We start from the raw sequence: 17,570 nt of genomic DNA on the forward strand, positions 1-17,570 counted from the left end.
ACCTATGTCAATTCAGTAACCAGTTCTGCTGAGTGTGTCCAGAACAGCAACTCTCTCCATAGTGGGTGAATTCTCCTCTGGCCTCTGTACATCAGAGTGATGGTGTCTGTCTCTCATGGTCTTCGCTGTCCACCCTCGCATGCTGGGCACAGTTAAAACAGCCACCACATCTCACCCCATAGGCCCCTGAATGCAAAGTGATTCCTGCATATAGTTTGTACAGCTAGTAAATTTTGCAAATGTATGATCATTACCAGCCTTCTCATGGCGACGCTCACTCGCCCCCATAACAAGCACTATTAAAGCAATCGCGCAGGAGTGGGAGCAGCCATTACATTTAGATTGTTAAGGTTGCAAAATCATTTCTGCAATGACGTGATCGTAACTTTCACCTTCTGGGACAAAATGTTCTGGCTTTGGTCTCTGCCAGAAAGTGATGTTTTCTGGAAAGTTTGAGCACAATCCCTTCAGCCATTTGGGGGCTCTGAGAATTTGAGGGGTGCGGGGGAGATGTGCATTTTCCCCCCTTATAAAAAAATTCTGTTCATTTCTCTTTTTGCAGGGTTAAGTCAATAAGCACCGCCTCCCTCTCTTGGTTGCATTGCACCGCTAATACCAGATTGTTTCTAACTTAGGGCAGGTCTGCACTATTGCTTAAGTCGATCTAACTTCTGTCGCTCAGGGGTGTGAAAAAGCCACCCCCTGAGCAACGCAAGTTACAGTGATCTAAGCGCTGTCCACACCGGTGCTATGTTGGTGGGAGACGCTCTCCCGTCGGCACACAGCGTCTTCACCAGACATGCTACAGCGGCACAGCTGCTCCGATGTAGCACTTCTAGTGTAGACCTGCCCGTAGGCACATATCTGACAACCCTAATGAATTGATCCTCACAGCACGCACATGATGCTTGGCAACATACAGATGGGGAAACCAAGGCACACAGAAGATAAGGATCTGAATTTTAAAGGTATTTAAGCACCTAACTCTTTAAAAATCTGGACCTAATTAACACTGGAAGAGCAGGAACTTGAACACAACCCTTCCAAAGATTAAGCTAACACCCTAACCACTAGTCCATCCTTTCTCTCAATTAGCCAGCAAAGATCAAGGGAGAAAAGGACTGAATTTCTTTAAATGTTTAAAAAATAATTCAGAAAATGAATAAAAGTTTGGGCATAAACAAGCAAAATACACGGCACTAGTCCATATTATTTCATATTTATATTGCTCTTTGTACAGCGCCTAGCACAATGGGCCCTGTTCTTTTGGTGCTACAGAGAAACCATTCATAATAATAATGTTGCCATGAAGATGTCAAAGTAGTATTACTATTATTTGTTTTCCATAGCACTCAGAGGTCCCAGCTGAGCTCAGGGCCCCACCATGCTGAATGCTGCACAGATCCCATTCCCTGCCCTAAACACAGAGTCATCTTTGAGACCCAATCAGGAAAGCACTTAAGCACCTGCCTAACTTTAACCACTTAAGTCCATCCTGAGTCAGCCAAGTATTTATGCACCTGCTCAGATCCCAGCGAAGTCAATAGGACTCCAGCACTTGTGATTACGCGCTTTGCTGAATCGGGGCCTTACGAAAGAAGTCGGGATGCATATGGGATCATTTTTGTGGCCTGGGAAATATGGGATCTTGGAACTGGCTGTCTGTATCAGTTTATTGTGACCCGTGAGTTATCAGGCACATTTCCATATTGCGCGGTCTTGCTGTCCATCACTTGTATAACAAGGATTTGCCCATCCAGAATTAGTCATCCTGTTCTCCATGCAATTATAGCCTCGGCGAAATTAAAATTGGGCCCTGTGATTACATGACACAATCCCCATGGGTGTGGGAGAAAGGAAATGGATTGGGGTTATATCAGCAGCTGACATAGGCAAGAGGCTGAGAACGTGTGACTTTGGGCCTGGGCCAGGGCCAGATTTAGGGGCAGGCGACCCAGGTGACGGGCTTGGAGGGGCGCTGGGCTCGGGGTGCTGTTACAGTTAACGTTCTAAGGCTGTTGCCTACTGTAACATCACTTAATGCTGGTCCAGCCAACGTTGGGGCACCGTTCAATTTATTGAGGTCAGTACATTTCAGTTATTCTTAACATTAAAAAGTTTCTATAAGCTTAGAGGAAATTAATATTTTTTATTTGCTTTCATGCGGCATGAACAAATACAGATTTACAGATCCTAGCTTGCAAACTTAGCCTCTTATCTGACCGGCATAAATCATGCATGCAAATCATGCATTAAAGTTTAGGTTAGGGCTGGCCCTGCCTTGGGCAGACTAATTGCTAAGAACTAAGCAGGAAATGAGAGCGCAAAGGAGACCGATGGGAAAAACCTGGAAGAAAAGGTGCTGAAGAGGGTACAAAGAACAAAATATGTGACAGGTACTGGTAGTGCCCAGTGGACAGAGCATTGCAATGAGAGTCAGCTGCTTCTGACCAGCCTTGGGATGTTGGGTGAGTCACTTCCCCTCCCACCATTAGTCTATTTAGATTGCAAGCTCTTTGGGGACTGTCTCTCACTGTATATCTGTGCAGCACCTAGCACAGTGGGGCCCTGATCTTGGATGGGCTACAGCAATCCGAGACGGAAGGTGCTGTCTTTGGTAGCCAAGAAGCGTGGTTCTGCCAACTGGCCTTAGATCTGAATTCAGCCACACATAATCTATCAGCTGAGGAGCCAAATTCAGGCGTGGACGTGCGATACTCGGGAAGATGAGTGTTCACATGAGATGACTTCGCTCACCTGTTTTGATATCGCCTTGTGCTTTTCAAATCATCCTATTGGAGAGCAGAAACTATGCCACATGCTCTGTGGTGCTCAACCCAAAAGCAAGCAGAGCAGCGTTGATAACTCAAAGCCCTAGATCCTGGATTTGTGTGACTGCATGGGGGGGGCGGTCTCAGCTTCCATCTGAAAAGGCAGCATGTTTCTAGCTCTCCTGGCTATGGAGGAAAACTAGAAAGTACGAAACAAGTGCATCCTGAAGGCTCAGAAACCAGGAACAGAAATAAAAAGAACCTGACTTTTTTATTTATTTAAATCTCTTGATTTTTAAGCCAATCTCATGATTTTTGGGGGCCCGACTGGTGATTTTTGAAAGCTCGAGGTTGACAATACAGGACTAGCGAGGTTTGCACAGCAGATTCCTGAAGTGATAGTTGCTGCTATTTGCCTACAACCCTAAGGCAAAGTATGTTGGTAGGAACGTCTATACAGTAAAGAACAAAGTCCTACAAATCAAGGTCTGTTCGTGGCAACACTCAGTCTGAGTTTTCTTTCTGCAAGTGGGACGAATGGATGCCAGAGCTCATGTCTCAAACCTATAGACCCGGTTTTATAGGTTATAAGGGTCCCCTGTAGAGACCATTGTGATCATCTAATCCAGTGGTCCCCAGAATTTTTACCCCACATTCCTCCTTACCCCTGTCCACACCCCATCCGGGGCTGGGATCAGGACCATGGTTGGGGCCGGGGGCTGAAGCTCGGAGTGGGGCTGTGGGGGGCCCCAGCAGCTGGGGTCTGGGAGTTAAGACTGCAGGCTGAGGTGGGGGCTGGATGCTGAGACTGTGACTGGGTACTGCAGCTGGGGGCCGGAGCGTGTGCCGAGGCCATGGCCGGGCCTGGAGCAGAGCTCAAGGCAGAGTGGGGCTCCCTCCCCACCGCCCATGGGGGCTGGCCTGGGGCCAACCACGCCCCCCCAAAGTTCCTCCATGCCCCAGTACAGGGGGTACACCCCACAATTTGAGGAATTCTGATCTAGTTTGATCTCCGGCATAACACAGGCCATGGGACTTTCCTGAATTAATTCCTGTTTGAGCTAGAGCAGATATTTTAGCAAAACGTCCAATCTTGATAACATTGCCAGTGCTGGAGAATCCATCACGACCCTTGGCAAGTTGTCCCAATGGTTAGTTACCCCCACTGACAAAAATTCGCACCTTATTTCTCATCCGAATTTTTCCAGCTTTAATTTCCAGCTAACCCCTTGCTTGGTTTGCTCCACACTCCTCCATTGATCTTATCAGCACGTCACTTTGGTTTGTCGCATTACCCCTAACCTAGCCCCAACACCGCACCATGGGACATTTAACACCCCTCTCACGGATGAGTTTATCCACTGAAGACCGAGTTCAAACAGTCACAGCAAACCAGACACTCTTCGACAAACAGGTCTTGCCGTCTCCTGCATGAAGTGCATGTCTCGCTTATAAACGTCTTTGTGCTGACACAGAGTTCGTGATCTATCAAACCTGTGTACTACTTGTATCGCTATACGGGTCAGAAACCTGAACCTTCTTACAGGCCGACTCAGAGCACCTAGAGCCATCCCATATGCACTGTCAGCAGCAAATCCTGAGCATAAAGTGGTTTGACTTTGTGCAAAATGTCACAATCAGGCGGACATCTAGCTTCCTTCTGTTGTTCCTTATATTCAAAAGCGGCATTGCAAGCTCTTTGTTGCGTCGCCAGGAGGGAGAAAAATACCCCAGCATACCATGCTCTCAAATCTGCATCGTCGCATGAAGGGCTGCCCGCCCTGACCCTACTGGGCGTTATCCCCGGGAGCCACCCCAGAGATGCATGGATTTGCAGGAGTAAGCCAGATCTGGGAGCTTCACTACCTAACGCCTAGTTCTGTGGTCACTCTGGGTGGAACAATGGTCCTCAGTAGTTTATGCACTTTTGATGGTGATCTTATTCATCTCTAAAACCAAAGCCAGAGACATCTAGGCTGTGCTGTGCCAGGGGAATTAGAAGCCCAAATCCCAGGCCTACACTACACCAAGCATTTATGCAAACTATCACTATGTTGGGTTGGAGTGTAAAAAATTCACCCCTCTCCCCCCGTCGCTGACATAGCTAGTCTAACAAAACCCTCAGTGCAGACTCAACTATGCCAAGGGAAGAGTGTGCCTGTCACCTCATCGAACGTCATTTGGGACACACTGGCAGATGCTGCAATCTACACAGGTGGGATAGGACAGCATAGGCGCTGGAGTGTAGACATGGCCCCTGGGAAAGTCAAAGGAATCTGGGCAATAAACTCCCTTATTTCTGAAGCCCACACCTTGTATAGTCATTATAGTGTTATCCTCTTGTGATATGTCGTGTTTTCCTTAAAGCCCCAGCTCCTGGAGTTGGGGGATTCTGTGAGAATCTCACCTCTCATTTTAAAGGTGAAGTACATTTCTAGCCCTTATGGCTGTAGAGAAAAGCCAACATATGTGATCACTGAAATCTCCAAGCCCAGAAAGCAAATAAAAGAACCTTAACTTTATTATTTTTGTTAAAAGGCGCCTGAGTTTTAAGCCAATCGTGTGATTTTGGGAGAGGCCTTGATGTTTGATTTTTGAACACTTGGAGTCAGTGACACCAGTGCAAGGTGGCTGCAAATCAACACCATTTGGAGTTAGTAGCATTTTACACTCATTTTGCACAAAGTCCAGGGCAAGGGAAAATGTGCCTTCCTGTATTTCCCCACACTAAGGCTGCGAAAAGTTGCTGGTCCCCCAAAGTGTGGTTTGCACAATTATAACTAGTGTTCAACCCAGCTGACTGCAAAGTTCTGCACATTTAGATTGATTTTAAGATTTATTTTTCTGATCGGCACCATTAAACCAATTTAGAAACGTTTAGCAAAACATTTTCCCAAGGCAAATTAAAGCTGTTGAACTTACTGTTTACAGTTCATAGCGAAGAGAGAAGTGACTTTTTTTCTGTTGTGCTGATGTGTGGGATGTTAGATGGGGTGGGCTCTGAGTTACTACAGAGAATTCTTGCCGGATGTCTGGCTGGTGAGTCTTGCCCACATGCTCAGGGTTTAGCTTCGCCATATTTGGGGTCAGGAAGGAACTTTCCCCCAGGGCAGATTGGCAGAGACTCTGGGAGTTTTTCACCTTCCTCTGCAGCATGGGGCACAGGCCATTTGCTGGTGGATTCTCAGTACCTTGAAGTCTTTAAACCATGATTTGAGGACTTCAGTAACTCAGTCATAGGTTAGGGATCTATTACAGCAGTGGGTGGGTGAGGTTCTGTGGTCTGCATTGTGCAGGAGGTCAGACTAGATGATCATAATGGTCCCTTCTGACCTAAAAGTCTATAAAAGTAGTCATCCCTGCACACAGAAAGCCCAGGAGGTAATTAAATGCTGGAACAATCTTACTGTATTTAAACAGGTGAAGGCATGATTTAGAGATTGCTACAACCCCCAAAGGCCCTTCCTTTGAAGGAAGCTTCATGAGAGCAAAAGCGAAAGGACACAAGTGCCTTCTTATGAAGGAGAATTTGCTCAGGGCTATGTTGCGCACCTGGGAACTGACTGCAGCACTGCTACGCCACCCTTTAAAAAAAGGGCACTGTGCTCCCAGGGCCAGATCTTTTGCCTGCTCTGGGAATCAGTTGGATAAGTCTATGGCTCTGCCTTCTCCTTGGCTTTCCTGGGAGGGCCAGCGTTATAAATAGTAAAGTGCACATTTCCTTAAATTCCCCCTCCCTGCATACCCTGGTGATAGCTGCCATTGAGGGTAAGTCTACCCTGTAATCACAGGTTGTGACGGCAGTTCATGCAGGCAGACCCAAGCCAGCGTTAATCAAGCTAGCCAGTTCAGGTGCTAGAGCAGTGACGTTCCAGCAGCATGAACTTGCTGCATGAGAAATTTACCCAGGTTTCTGGGCAGGCTGGTACAGCAGCGGCTTCACTGCTCCGAGACCCAAGATTAAAGCTGCAAACACAGCCGGTGATGGCAGCATAGACCTACCCCGAGTCAACACCGATGATTGAACACCAGGGCACCCCAGAGCTGAATGCCTAAGCTTCTATAGTTTGAGCTGAAGAGCCAAGCTTTGTAGCTAGGACCTGTGACACACTCACATTCTTTGTAGGTCAGGCTCAGAGAAGGACACAACACACACTGACCCAGTGGGTTACACACGTGCCCAGGGACTGGAATGACCAATGGATGAAATTCTCCCAGACCCTCTGCATTCATGGGGTGAAATTCACCTTAGAGCAGAGTAGCTAGCTAATTGTCAATCATAGGTCAACAGCAACTATCCTGATAATCCAGTCCAACCTCCTTCATAACACAGCCCAGAGAACCTCCCCCCAGTAATCCCTGCATTGCAGCCAATAACATGTGGAGCTAGAGCGAGGGAGACCTTGCGGGACCTTTTTCTCGCTCTGACTTTTTCTCACTCCACGGAACTGCACACCACTTGACAGCTACTCATGGGGGAGGTGTTTGGGGGAGAAGCTGGGAAGGTGTGGTGACGTGGAAGACAGGAGAGGATAGAACGGCCAGTGTGGCAGATCCAAGTCTGATTCTTTACACAGAAGTATCACACTGGCTCCTTCACATGAGGCCTGGCCTATATTAAAGTTAAGGGTTGAAACTGGTTTAAAACTCAGTTGAAGCCCAGTCTGTGTGCAGTGCTGCATTGGTTATCTAATGGCATGATTTTAAACCAAGTTAGTTAAATCAGTGCAACAATGGGGGTGCATGTGTTTAAGTGCCCATAGGTGGTGCTCAATCAATATAAACCAGATTTTAAACCAGTGCACGCTTAATTGATACATATGAGTCAGATTTAAGGGCATAGCTGCATGGAGCCCGAAGATGTGATAGTAGATATATCTGCATTAGCTTTAATCCAGCTAGTACGGCTAAAAATACAAAGATATGCTGGTTCAGACCCTGGCACTGGCTAGCAATGTGAGTATGTACCCAGGGGACCAGGCAGTTTAGTACAGCCTGAGCTGAAACCCCTGGCGCTGCATCTTCACAGCTATTTTTAGCAGTGCTAGCTAGCTTAAAGCTAGCATGGGTATGCTCACTCCCAACCACACCTTCGATTGCAGTATAGACTGTCAACCTACAGGTGTACATTAGTTTCACCAAACTGACTTGAAATGGATTTAAGTTGAACCAGTGCAACCTGTGTGTGTAGACAAGCTCTATGTTAAAGCAGCGCAAACCCCTGTGTGGATTGGTTTAAAAAAAAAATCACACTGTTAGTTAAACCAGAGCAACGCCTGTGTGTGAAGGCATCAGCCAAATCTGATCAGATAGCACGAGAATGTTTCAGGTTTCCATCCTGGTTTTTGGCGACAGTTGATACTGATTCATTGGCTTTTACGAACAAGAATGAAATAATGTCAATAAAACTCTAATAGCTCTCTTTGACCTCATTTCTGATTTAATAGGGAAAAGGGTCATAGCACAAAGATCACATGTGGCTTTGTCAGGTGTTTGATAGAGAACTATGTAATTGACCTAAAGGATCTCAATAAAAAGCACTTACGAAAGAACTTCACAGCAGAGATTAGAAGTTAGTATTTAGAGAGTAAATTGACTTCTGTGGTACAGAGATAGCTATTGTATTTGTAGAGAGTGGCAGATGTAGCCTCCCGATTTAGTGGGTACACTCCGCTGCCACCATTTAGGAGGGATGGATCATTCGCAGCAGCACTTTCCCCTCCAGCAGGCCAACCAAATCCTGATACAGGCTGGAGAGGAGACTGGGGAAGAGGTGTGTGTGTGTGTGATAGGATGTGTATCCTACAGATGCCATGTAAGGGTTAATATGGGCCTGAGGGGCCAAGGAGGCTATGACCGAATGCATCCCTGTGTTCACACCCTACACACCACTGTAATAATTTTTGTGCAAAATATGCCTTGTGAGGTATCATCTGAAAACTCATAACTCACTGGTCAATAATGTCATGATGAAATGCATGTAGCAACATGATATGTAAAGTTCTGCATTCCCCCTGAATAACATTGGTAGCACATATTCAAACCCACATAGCCCCAATCAGGCAGGACTGCTCATGCAGGTCTTAAACACAGGAATGTGTTTACCTCAATTTTCATATAAGTTGTAAACAGGGTCCTCTGACAGCGAGAGGGGAAGACAGGAGACAAGACAAATCTGCATTTCAGCAAACTGAGGTGAAAAGAAACAGCGTACAACCTTTCACCACCACATCGCCTTCGTTACTGTTTAAATAAACTGGAACAAGGGGTAACCCTCCGGAAAATGCATTTCATAGGGTGACTGAGCTAGAAAAGTGAGGGGCAAAGATACCCCAAGTTCTCTCTCCCCATCCATCTCTCTTCTTTTCACCCAACAAGACAAAAACAAAACAACAGCCATTGGATTCTGCAGGCCTGAGAGTTTGGCCAGCGAGATTGCTGGAAACATGCAGTAAGGGACTTCACCTTGACCCAAGTCTAGTTTGTTAAGTTTAGTACTAGGAAGCATTTTATCTTTCTCTCTCTTGTCACCAATTCTGACTTTAATGCCTTAACTTGTACTCACTTAACACCTCGCTCTTTGAAGTTAAACTTGTTTTAGTCTTTAATCAAAACTAATCCAGTGTTGTGAACTATGTGTGGATAATTCCATTTCGGGTAGCAAACTGTTGTTGTATATTGATCCCCTTAGAGCGGTAATGCCCCTGACACATTTGGATGGCAGAACATGTTTTTTGGGGGAAATCCAGAACTGGGAATGTGTTGGGGTCATCCTGTAAGTAGTAACCAAGGCTGTTGGAAGCCAGAATGTGGCTGGTGTTTGCTGACAGGCTGCTGGGGTCCAGGGCTGTGGTTATAGACAGACATTCAGGGTGTGACCTGCCTGCTATTTGGGTGTGTGTGAAGAGCGCCGGTGGGCAGCTACAGCAGCAAAGCATTGTAGCCCACTAGGTCGCAGGGCAAGTGGTGACACAGAGCTCCTCACTGGTCTGGATTGCAACCTGGGATGTCATAGAGGGTACCTGACTGCACCTGGGGGGAGAGCCAGCCCTAACTGAACAAGAAGCATGGCTGGGCAGGAGTAGGCTGGCTTATAAAGCCAGGAAGTTTGCAGCAGAGAGAGGCTCCTGGGAGAGACTCGACAATCAGTCTCTGGGAGAGGAGAAGAGAAAAGAAAAGACAAAGAAAAAAAGTGGGAAGAGAATAAGCCCTGGGATTCTTGCCTTGGAAGAAAGGTCAGCCCCAGAGGAGTTCTGGGGAAAGGAAGTCTGGGAGGGCTAGGTAGGAAGAAGCCCCGGGAAACAGCAGCAAGGGATAGGACTGTGCAGACCTTGGCTGCTTGTGATAGGATCCCTATACTGGAACTCAATGTAGAGGGCAGGCCTCGGTTCCCCTACTAGCCACTGGCAAGTGGCACAGGAGTGTTGGAGATGCCAGCTGGTCCAGAGAGACTTTGTTACAGCAGAAGGGGAGGACCATGTAGTGACCTGGCCGGAGGGCTGAGTCACGAAGAATGAGCACCCCAACTCATGAAGAAAGGGGGCCATTGCTTGAGTAACTAATGGAAGAGAGAGCTGATCATACCCAGGGCAGAAGGAGGTGCCACCTGGGGTGGGTGACCCCCCTCACAAGGGGACTGGAGAGGGATCTGACCCCACGCTCCTCTCCTGTGAGGCTGGGCCCAGCTACCAGCTCTGGGTGTCATGACCTGGAAGCACAGGCTTGCGGCACAACTCAGGTGTGGAAGTTTATTAGTCAATCAAATTAAACCAACGGTAAATGGAATAATGTCACATCTAGTATAGAGGGGAAGGCAACGACCAAGCTAGGTAGTTTAGACCTTACAGATACAGTCCTGGTAAATGGGAAATTACAGTTCAAGCATTGTGTGCGTCTGTCCCATAGGCTCTGCCATTATCCCAACCCTCCACTGCCTGAAATCATAACAGCCAGTCAGTGAGACTATTCCAGTCCCCTCCTCCGTCAGTCTGCCACTTATAGTCTCAGTTCCTCTGAAGCCGAAGTATGAATGCTATTACCCAGGGCCTGCTAATCTGTCCTAGATGCAATGGATTTTGACGTCGACATACCCGCCCCATTATATCTCCCCATATTATTTACTAATGAAGAGGACTCTGCTTTCATGAGCAAAGAGTTTTTTATCTCTTGTTATTTAACATGTATCACTTCAAAGTAACTCCAGGAACTTTTTACACACCACTTGATTATAATGACATCTGTGTACCACTGCGTAGGTCTATTTTTGTAATAAAGAATAGAGGGGTGGGTGGGAGGTCAGAGAGGGCCCAGGCCTGTGGGGTTGCTGCCCTCCCTGTGGGGTTTGCGGGGTGGGGTCAGAAAGGGCCCAGGATGGTATTCCCAGGATATTTCCACCAGGTGTTTCACCATCACTTCACATTAGTTAATGAACACTTGAAGCAGCCACGAAATCTTTACTGTGTTGTCAGGTAGAGACAAACAACACACCATCGTGAGTCTTCTTACACTGCACTAACTCACCGCTGTGTTGCTGCAGCTGTACCCATGCGATGTAGAAAAGACTGATAGTGCCAAACTCTTGTATAGTTGGAGCAACTCAGCCGGGAGTTAGTTCAGGGTAAGACTTAACTACAATGATCACACCAGCCCTTCCTCCCCCATCCCCTTCTCCTCCCAGGAGCCCCCTTACTGTCCTCTCCCAGGAGCTCCTCCCTCCTCCCACCCCACTTCTTACCCCTCCCTGCTGGCTTGAGGCTTTTTTAGAGGAAGGGATATTAGGAACTTCCCCTCTCTGCCTCACATCCATACCTGCTCCCTTGCCATGCTGGGTTCCCAGGAGGGAGTTGCCATTGCAACCCCGAGTGGGCAGGAGCACCCGGACAGGGCACCCTTGCCCCAGCAGCTGCAGCACATGCTCCCCCATCCTTCCCTAACTCCCTGCCAGGCTGAGCCACGAGATCAGCCTAGCTTCCCCCAACACCATACCCTTTCCTGCTCATTCGATGCCTCCCTCTGGTCCCCAGCACCGAGGGGAGCTGCCTCAGGTTCCAAGCAGGCAGAGCAAGACTGGGTGCTGGTGGCGCTTCCAGCCACATGAGATGCATGCATGGTAGTGCACCACCAAGCCAGATTTCTGTGGGTGCAATGGACCCCAGCTAGAGATGCCATTGTTTGTATTATAGTAGAGCCTACAAACCACACAGGAAATCAGGTCATCACTGTGCTAGGTGCTGTAAGAACACAGAGTAAGAGACAGTCCTTGCTCCAAAGAGCTGATCATAGAATCATAGAAGATGAGGGTTGGAAGGGACTTCAGGAGGTCATCTAGTCCAACCCCCTGCTCAAAGCAGGACCAATCCCAACAAAGGGTATGTACACACTGACAGTAAATTTGCCGCCATCAGATCGATTTATCTGGATCAATTGAGCGGAAGTGAAGACCCGTTCAATTGATCTGGAAGTCAATTTAGTAAAACCACCTCCCCAAAAAAGTGTAGCGCTGCGTCAACGAGTACGTATTTCCCATCAGCGCAGCGTAGTGGAGATGGCGCACAGAAGGGGATTTAGGAAATCGAAGTAAGTTACGCAAGCTACTCCATGTAGCCATGTACTCCCAGCCAGGGCTTTGTCAAATCACACCTTAAAAACATCTAAGGATGGAGATTCCACCACCTCCCTAGGTAACTCATTCCAGTGCTTCTCCACCCCCCTAGTGAAAAAGATTTTCCTAATATCCAACCTAGACCTCCCCAACTGCAACTTGAGACCGTTGCTCCTTGTTCTGTCATCTGCCACCACTGAGAACAGCCTCGCTCCATCCTCCCTGGAACTGGTCATCTGAATAGACAGAAGGAGGAGAACCAGAGGCCCAGGGAGGGGACATGACTCACCAAAGGTCACACAGCAAGTCAATAGCAGATCCAGGATCACAACCTAGTCTCTCTAGGGCCCATACAGTGGCCTAGCCACTAGACCACACTGCCTCTAACAGAAAATAGCATTGCTGTGGCCACTGACCTGATTACGTATTGACACGCTCTTGCGAAGTCTTCTCCTCAGACGGCTCCTGTGTGTTGTTTTTCCACGGCTACTCGTACAGTTGGAACGGGTCCAGCCTTGCAACAAGTGCAGCATCTTCCTGCTGAATGCTTTACACAAGCCAGGAACCATCACAGCCACAAGGCTGTTAGAGCCTTCTGCTCCGGCCAGGGGACCTAACTCCCTGATCCAATTAAAAACCTCTGCTCTGGCTGACCGAAATTGCTCTAGCAGGGCCAATAACAGGTGAGGATAGAATGCATGCTATCAAGCTGCTGTAGCCGGGGAGCATGGGCTGGGAACAGAAAATAGCCCACAAAAAGAAATGCCATTGTTCCCAGAGTAAAAACACTACCTTAGAGTTGTCCCCTTATTTGGAGGGTTGTTAATTAAAATTGTTTATTATAACAGGGTGGCTAGACAGCCAGCTCTGTCCTGAGGCAGGGCCTCTTTAAGAGCAGGTAACTGGGCCTTGTGAAGGGGAAGATCAGACCCATTGAAGGGGGATGAGCTGCGAGAAGCAAGTGAGCTGCTAGCTGGCAACAGAGTAGCAATGGGGAGGCCCTTGGGTTGGTAGAAAGATAATTGTTGGATTCTAGGGTTTGCTAGTACAATTAGTAAATGGTACCATGAGGAAAGAGAGCATGAGCCAGACCCTTGGTTTGGTGTTTATACTTTCCAGGATGGGGGAACCAAAGCAATAGCCAGCCTTTATTTATTAATGTTATAGTAAGTTTGTGAGGTCTTTTTGACACCCCCCCCTTGTGCTAGGTGCTGTACAAGCATATGGGTAAATGACAATCTTTGCTTGCAAAGAGCTGATCATCTAGAATAGGGGATCTCCACCTTTGCCATAGCAGGACCTGACTCCTGTGTAGCTGGGCCTCCCATTTAGCAATAGGGGACCAGTGAGTATGATTGTGAGGACCTGATTGTCCTCTGGAGGTTGCAACCACTTGGTTCAGAACCCTGAGCTAAATGGCAGGAGGCATCAGCTGTGTGAGATGAACACATGGGGAGTGGTAAGTAATATTAATAACCATATATTTTAGTACAGAGTACCTAATTTGTAGCTGTCATAAGCAAGGTGGTAACAGAGATCCATGTTTACTGTAGCTCACCACTTGCTTAGCACCCCTAAGCCCTGCCCATCCCCAAAAGAGCAGCTTTAAATGCTGTACACAAAGGCCTGGTGAAACTGCTCTGTTCCCATTAGAGTGGGGTGCATGGTGGGCTGGAGGCTGTGCTGAGCCCTTCAGCAAGGAAGTTTGTGAAATAGGTGCTGATTCTTTTCATGCACCTTGGGCCTGGTTATCTGCTGCCCTACATGGTGCAAAATGCACTCAGAATGGCAGTATTTCCCCTTGTGCACAATGGGTGTACAGCTCTTGGTATGTGTTTAGATTGGGGGGGAAGTCTTGAGTGCAAAAAAGCAATACCTTTGGCAGGGAGTCTAGCTGGTGATTTCTGGGCTGCCTTGGAGGTGTGGAATTGTTTTTTGTTTCCTTTTCAGTCCCATTCTTTGGCACCAGTGTCAGCAGATGCAATGCTGAGCCAAGCCAGGCAGCCAGCAGGGGAAGCAGAAAACCATTGCAATTAGAGTAGGGATGTTGGAGTGAGACAGGGTAGCCCTGATCTAGAACTTAATCAAGTGCAAAAATATTCATGACTGTCACCTGCTCTGGGAGGTACCTGACACAGACCCGGTTACCAAGGGCTGATCTGGTTTACATTGAGGTAGTCAATGATATGGTAACTTCATAAAACCAATCAGAATTCCCAAACTTCCCAAACTGTTTCAACTGCTCACACTAAAAAGTTCATTTGTTTAGAAGCTTCCTTTACTTAACTGCCTCCCCCAAGGCATATGCTATGCTGTGTGAAGCCTTTGAAGAGAGGGAGCTAAATACGCTAGTACAATGTATTGTTGGGGGACGCGCGTTTACTGAAAAGCTGCTGATCGCTGTGAATGCAGCGGAGACTCCTTTAGCCCAACTGGGGTCTGTGCTTTAACGTCTCTGGCTGGGTCAGGCTCCTCTATTTGATACGGGACAGCTAGACTAGAGCATGGGTGTCAAACATAGGCTGGTCTGTGGGCTATTTGTGGCCTATCGCACGTATCCATGCGGTGCAGCATCTTTGCTCATTTAAAAAAAAAAGTTTCTAGCCCTCCTCATGGCTGAGGAGATACTTGGCTCCCCTGTGGCAGGTTCCCTGCTGAAACCATCCCTGCCTGAGTCTGCAGAGAGCCTCTGGGACCAGTCAACTCCTCTCTTTCCTGCTAACCTGATTAGAGCATCAGATCTACAGCTGGTGGATGACACTTCCTGAGGGATGTCATGGCTGATTATTGTGGCAGCTGGAAAGGCATGAGAGAAGCGCTGTGGGTAGGAGACTGGAGGAGGGCAAGGGGGGTGCTACCAGGCTGGTGGAGGAAAGGGGGTTTGGGGCGTTGCAGGGCGGGGCTGGTGGATGGAAGAGGGGTGGAAGGCAGGGGGTGGCAGGGCTGGTGGAGGGAAGGAGGCTGGGGGTGCAGGGCAGGGGCGGGGGCTGGGGGTGCAGGGCGGTGGAGGGAGGGGGGTGCAGGGCAGGGCTGGTGGATGGAAGAGGGGTGGAAGGCAGGGGGTGGCAGGGCTGGTGGAGGGAAGGAGGCTGGGGGGTGCAGGGCAGGGGCGGGGGCTGGGGGTGCAGGGCGGTGGAGGGAGGGGGGTGCAGGGCAGGGCTGGTGGATGGAAGAGGGGTGGAAGGCAGGGGGTGGCAGGGCTGGTGGAGGGAAGGGGTTTGTGGGGGGCAGGGAGGGGGGATGGGAGCGGGCTGCACGTCAGGAGCAGAGGCAGGACGAGGGGACCGAGGAGGGACGCTCGCAATTTCAGACGGGGGAGGGGGGAGTTGGAGAAAGGGGCGGGGCTTGGGGCGAGGGGGCGGGGAGCCGGTCGCTTCCAGTCAAAAGGCGGCGCGGGGTGGGTGCGGGGCGGTGATCGGGTGCGGGGCGCCGCCGACGGTGGGGCAGGGGCCAGCGGGACGCGCAGGTACCGAGCCGGGGGCAGAGTTGCCCTGGGGGGGGGGCGGCGGCGGCGGGTTCAGCTCCCCCCCGAGCGCTGGGGAGTGAGACCCACTCCATGAGGGGGCTGGGGGCTGGCTCTGAGGTGCCCCCCGGGGGGGCTGGGAAATGGGGGGGCTGGCTCTGAGGGGCCCCCCGGGGGGGCTGGGCTCCTAACGGTCACCCAGTGTGCGGGGCTGCCGGTTACTCCCTGATGCGGGGGGGGGCGGCTTTCTGCCCCCTTGTCCAGGCTGGTGTGAAGAAGCAGGTGCCTCTGGTGCGGGAGTGGGAAGGGTGGGGGGGCTGGTTTTGACCCCCGCTGGGGTGGGTGAGGGCTGAGAACGGGCAGAGGGGGGGGTGTGAGGACGGGGGCGTCTCTTCCTCCGCCTTGCCTGTGAACTTTCTTCATCCAATTCCATTCCTCCTCCTCCTCCTCCCTCCCCCGTGCGTTACCCTCAATATTCCCCATCCAGGCCTACACCCTTCACACACTTGTAGACTTGTGACCCCTTTAACTATCTCCCCCCCCCTTCCAGGTTGTCACTTAACCAAGCTCCACTCACTTTCTTTCCTCCCTACTCGGTTCCCCCAACCCCCTGATCTCTTCCCTGGCTAATCTCTTGAACCCCTGTCACTTTGTCAATTTCTTTCTGGTAACCTGGTGCCAATAAGTGAATGCCATATTCTTGGTGTGGTTGTATTTGAGCTCTATAGGTGGCCTGCCCATTCCTTCTGCCTAAAACTGCATTAACCTGTTTTACTTTACTTTATTTTTCAGTCCTATAACAATGCAAGCTGATGGCTACTTTGCTGTCTACCCTTGTAACGAAGGGCTTTCAACATTACTGATTCCTAGGCTGCTCATTTCCCTGAACATGGATTAATTTAGATTAATCCCACCCACTCCAATACACTAGCTGCATTTTTCCAAGATGAATCTCTTCAAAACTTTCTGCCCATGTATCTAATGTCTCTAGTTTAGACCACCCCCTCAATCCTGTTTCTCCATCCCCAGTGGTGTCTGCAGCTTGTTCCCTCTTAATGTTTAAGAATGTCAGCTCAATTTAATGAAACTTTATTGGGATGACAAGTTATACAAGTGTTGCCAAAGCGTTAGGAAATCTGTCACAGGTGGGTACAGCCCATCAGTGATCAGTTAACAGTGATCCCCATGTGGACATTGTTAATATTTTGCTTTCTAACTCTTCTAGATGATTAATGAGCATGTTAAGATGTGTCTTAACACTGGTTTCTCAGTCCCCTGCTGGACACCACTTCCCCATCAGCTACTGTGCTACTTCTGTTTATGGTTTTCCAGCCAGCTTACAATCCACAGGAGTTCTATCTAAGACAGTTTTAATTAATTTCCCAATTAAGATTTTGTGAGGCAGAGTATTGAATGCCTGATTAAAATCCAGCTATAATCCTTGCATTCTCTCTGTCTCTAGTTCTGATTCACTCTAGATTTGTAGTGACTTGTTCTAGTATATTCCTAATGACAGACTTTTGCCTTATTGCCAGGATCTTTCCTCTTTTGAGAGAGAGAAACTCCCCTGTGCATAACCCCCTCCTCAACCTTGTTCCTTTCCCTGAGTGGTGTCTGGGACATGGATAAAAGCATTAGGCATCTCCACCTATTGTGACAGGAGGGAGTAATTAGAGGGAGAAATTTATTTTGGGGGAAGACTGGTGAGGGAAGGGGCAGGCTGGGTTAGACGTCT

General features: G+C 48.9%; 1 protein-coding gene across 3 annotated transcripts in view; it reads left to right on the forward strand.

Annotated features, from left to right (window-relative positions):
• The first annotated feature begins 15,793 nt into the window (after positions 1-15,793).
• The window catches only part of VDR (vitamin D receptor), a 99,156-nt gene continuing 97,379 nt past the window's right edge, over positions 15,794-17,570 (forward strand). For all 3 annotated transcript variants that reach the window (XM_067529777.1, XM_067529778.1, XM_067529779.1), the window contains exon 1: positions 15,794-15,838. The gene's annotated coding sequence lies outside the window, so the exon portion shown is untranslated. The remainder of the gene's footprint in view (positions 15,839-17,570) is intronic.

Source organism: Emydura macquarii, unplaced genomic scaffold, assembly GCF_026122565.2.
Source record: "Emydura macquarii macquarii isolate MOO-44397 ecotype Brisbane River unplaced genomic scaffold, CSIRO-AGI_Emac_v2 contig_2994, whole genome shotgun sequence".
Taxonomy (NCBI): Eukaryota; Metazoa; Chordata; order Testudines; family Chelidae; genus Emydura; species Emydura macquarii.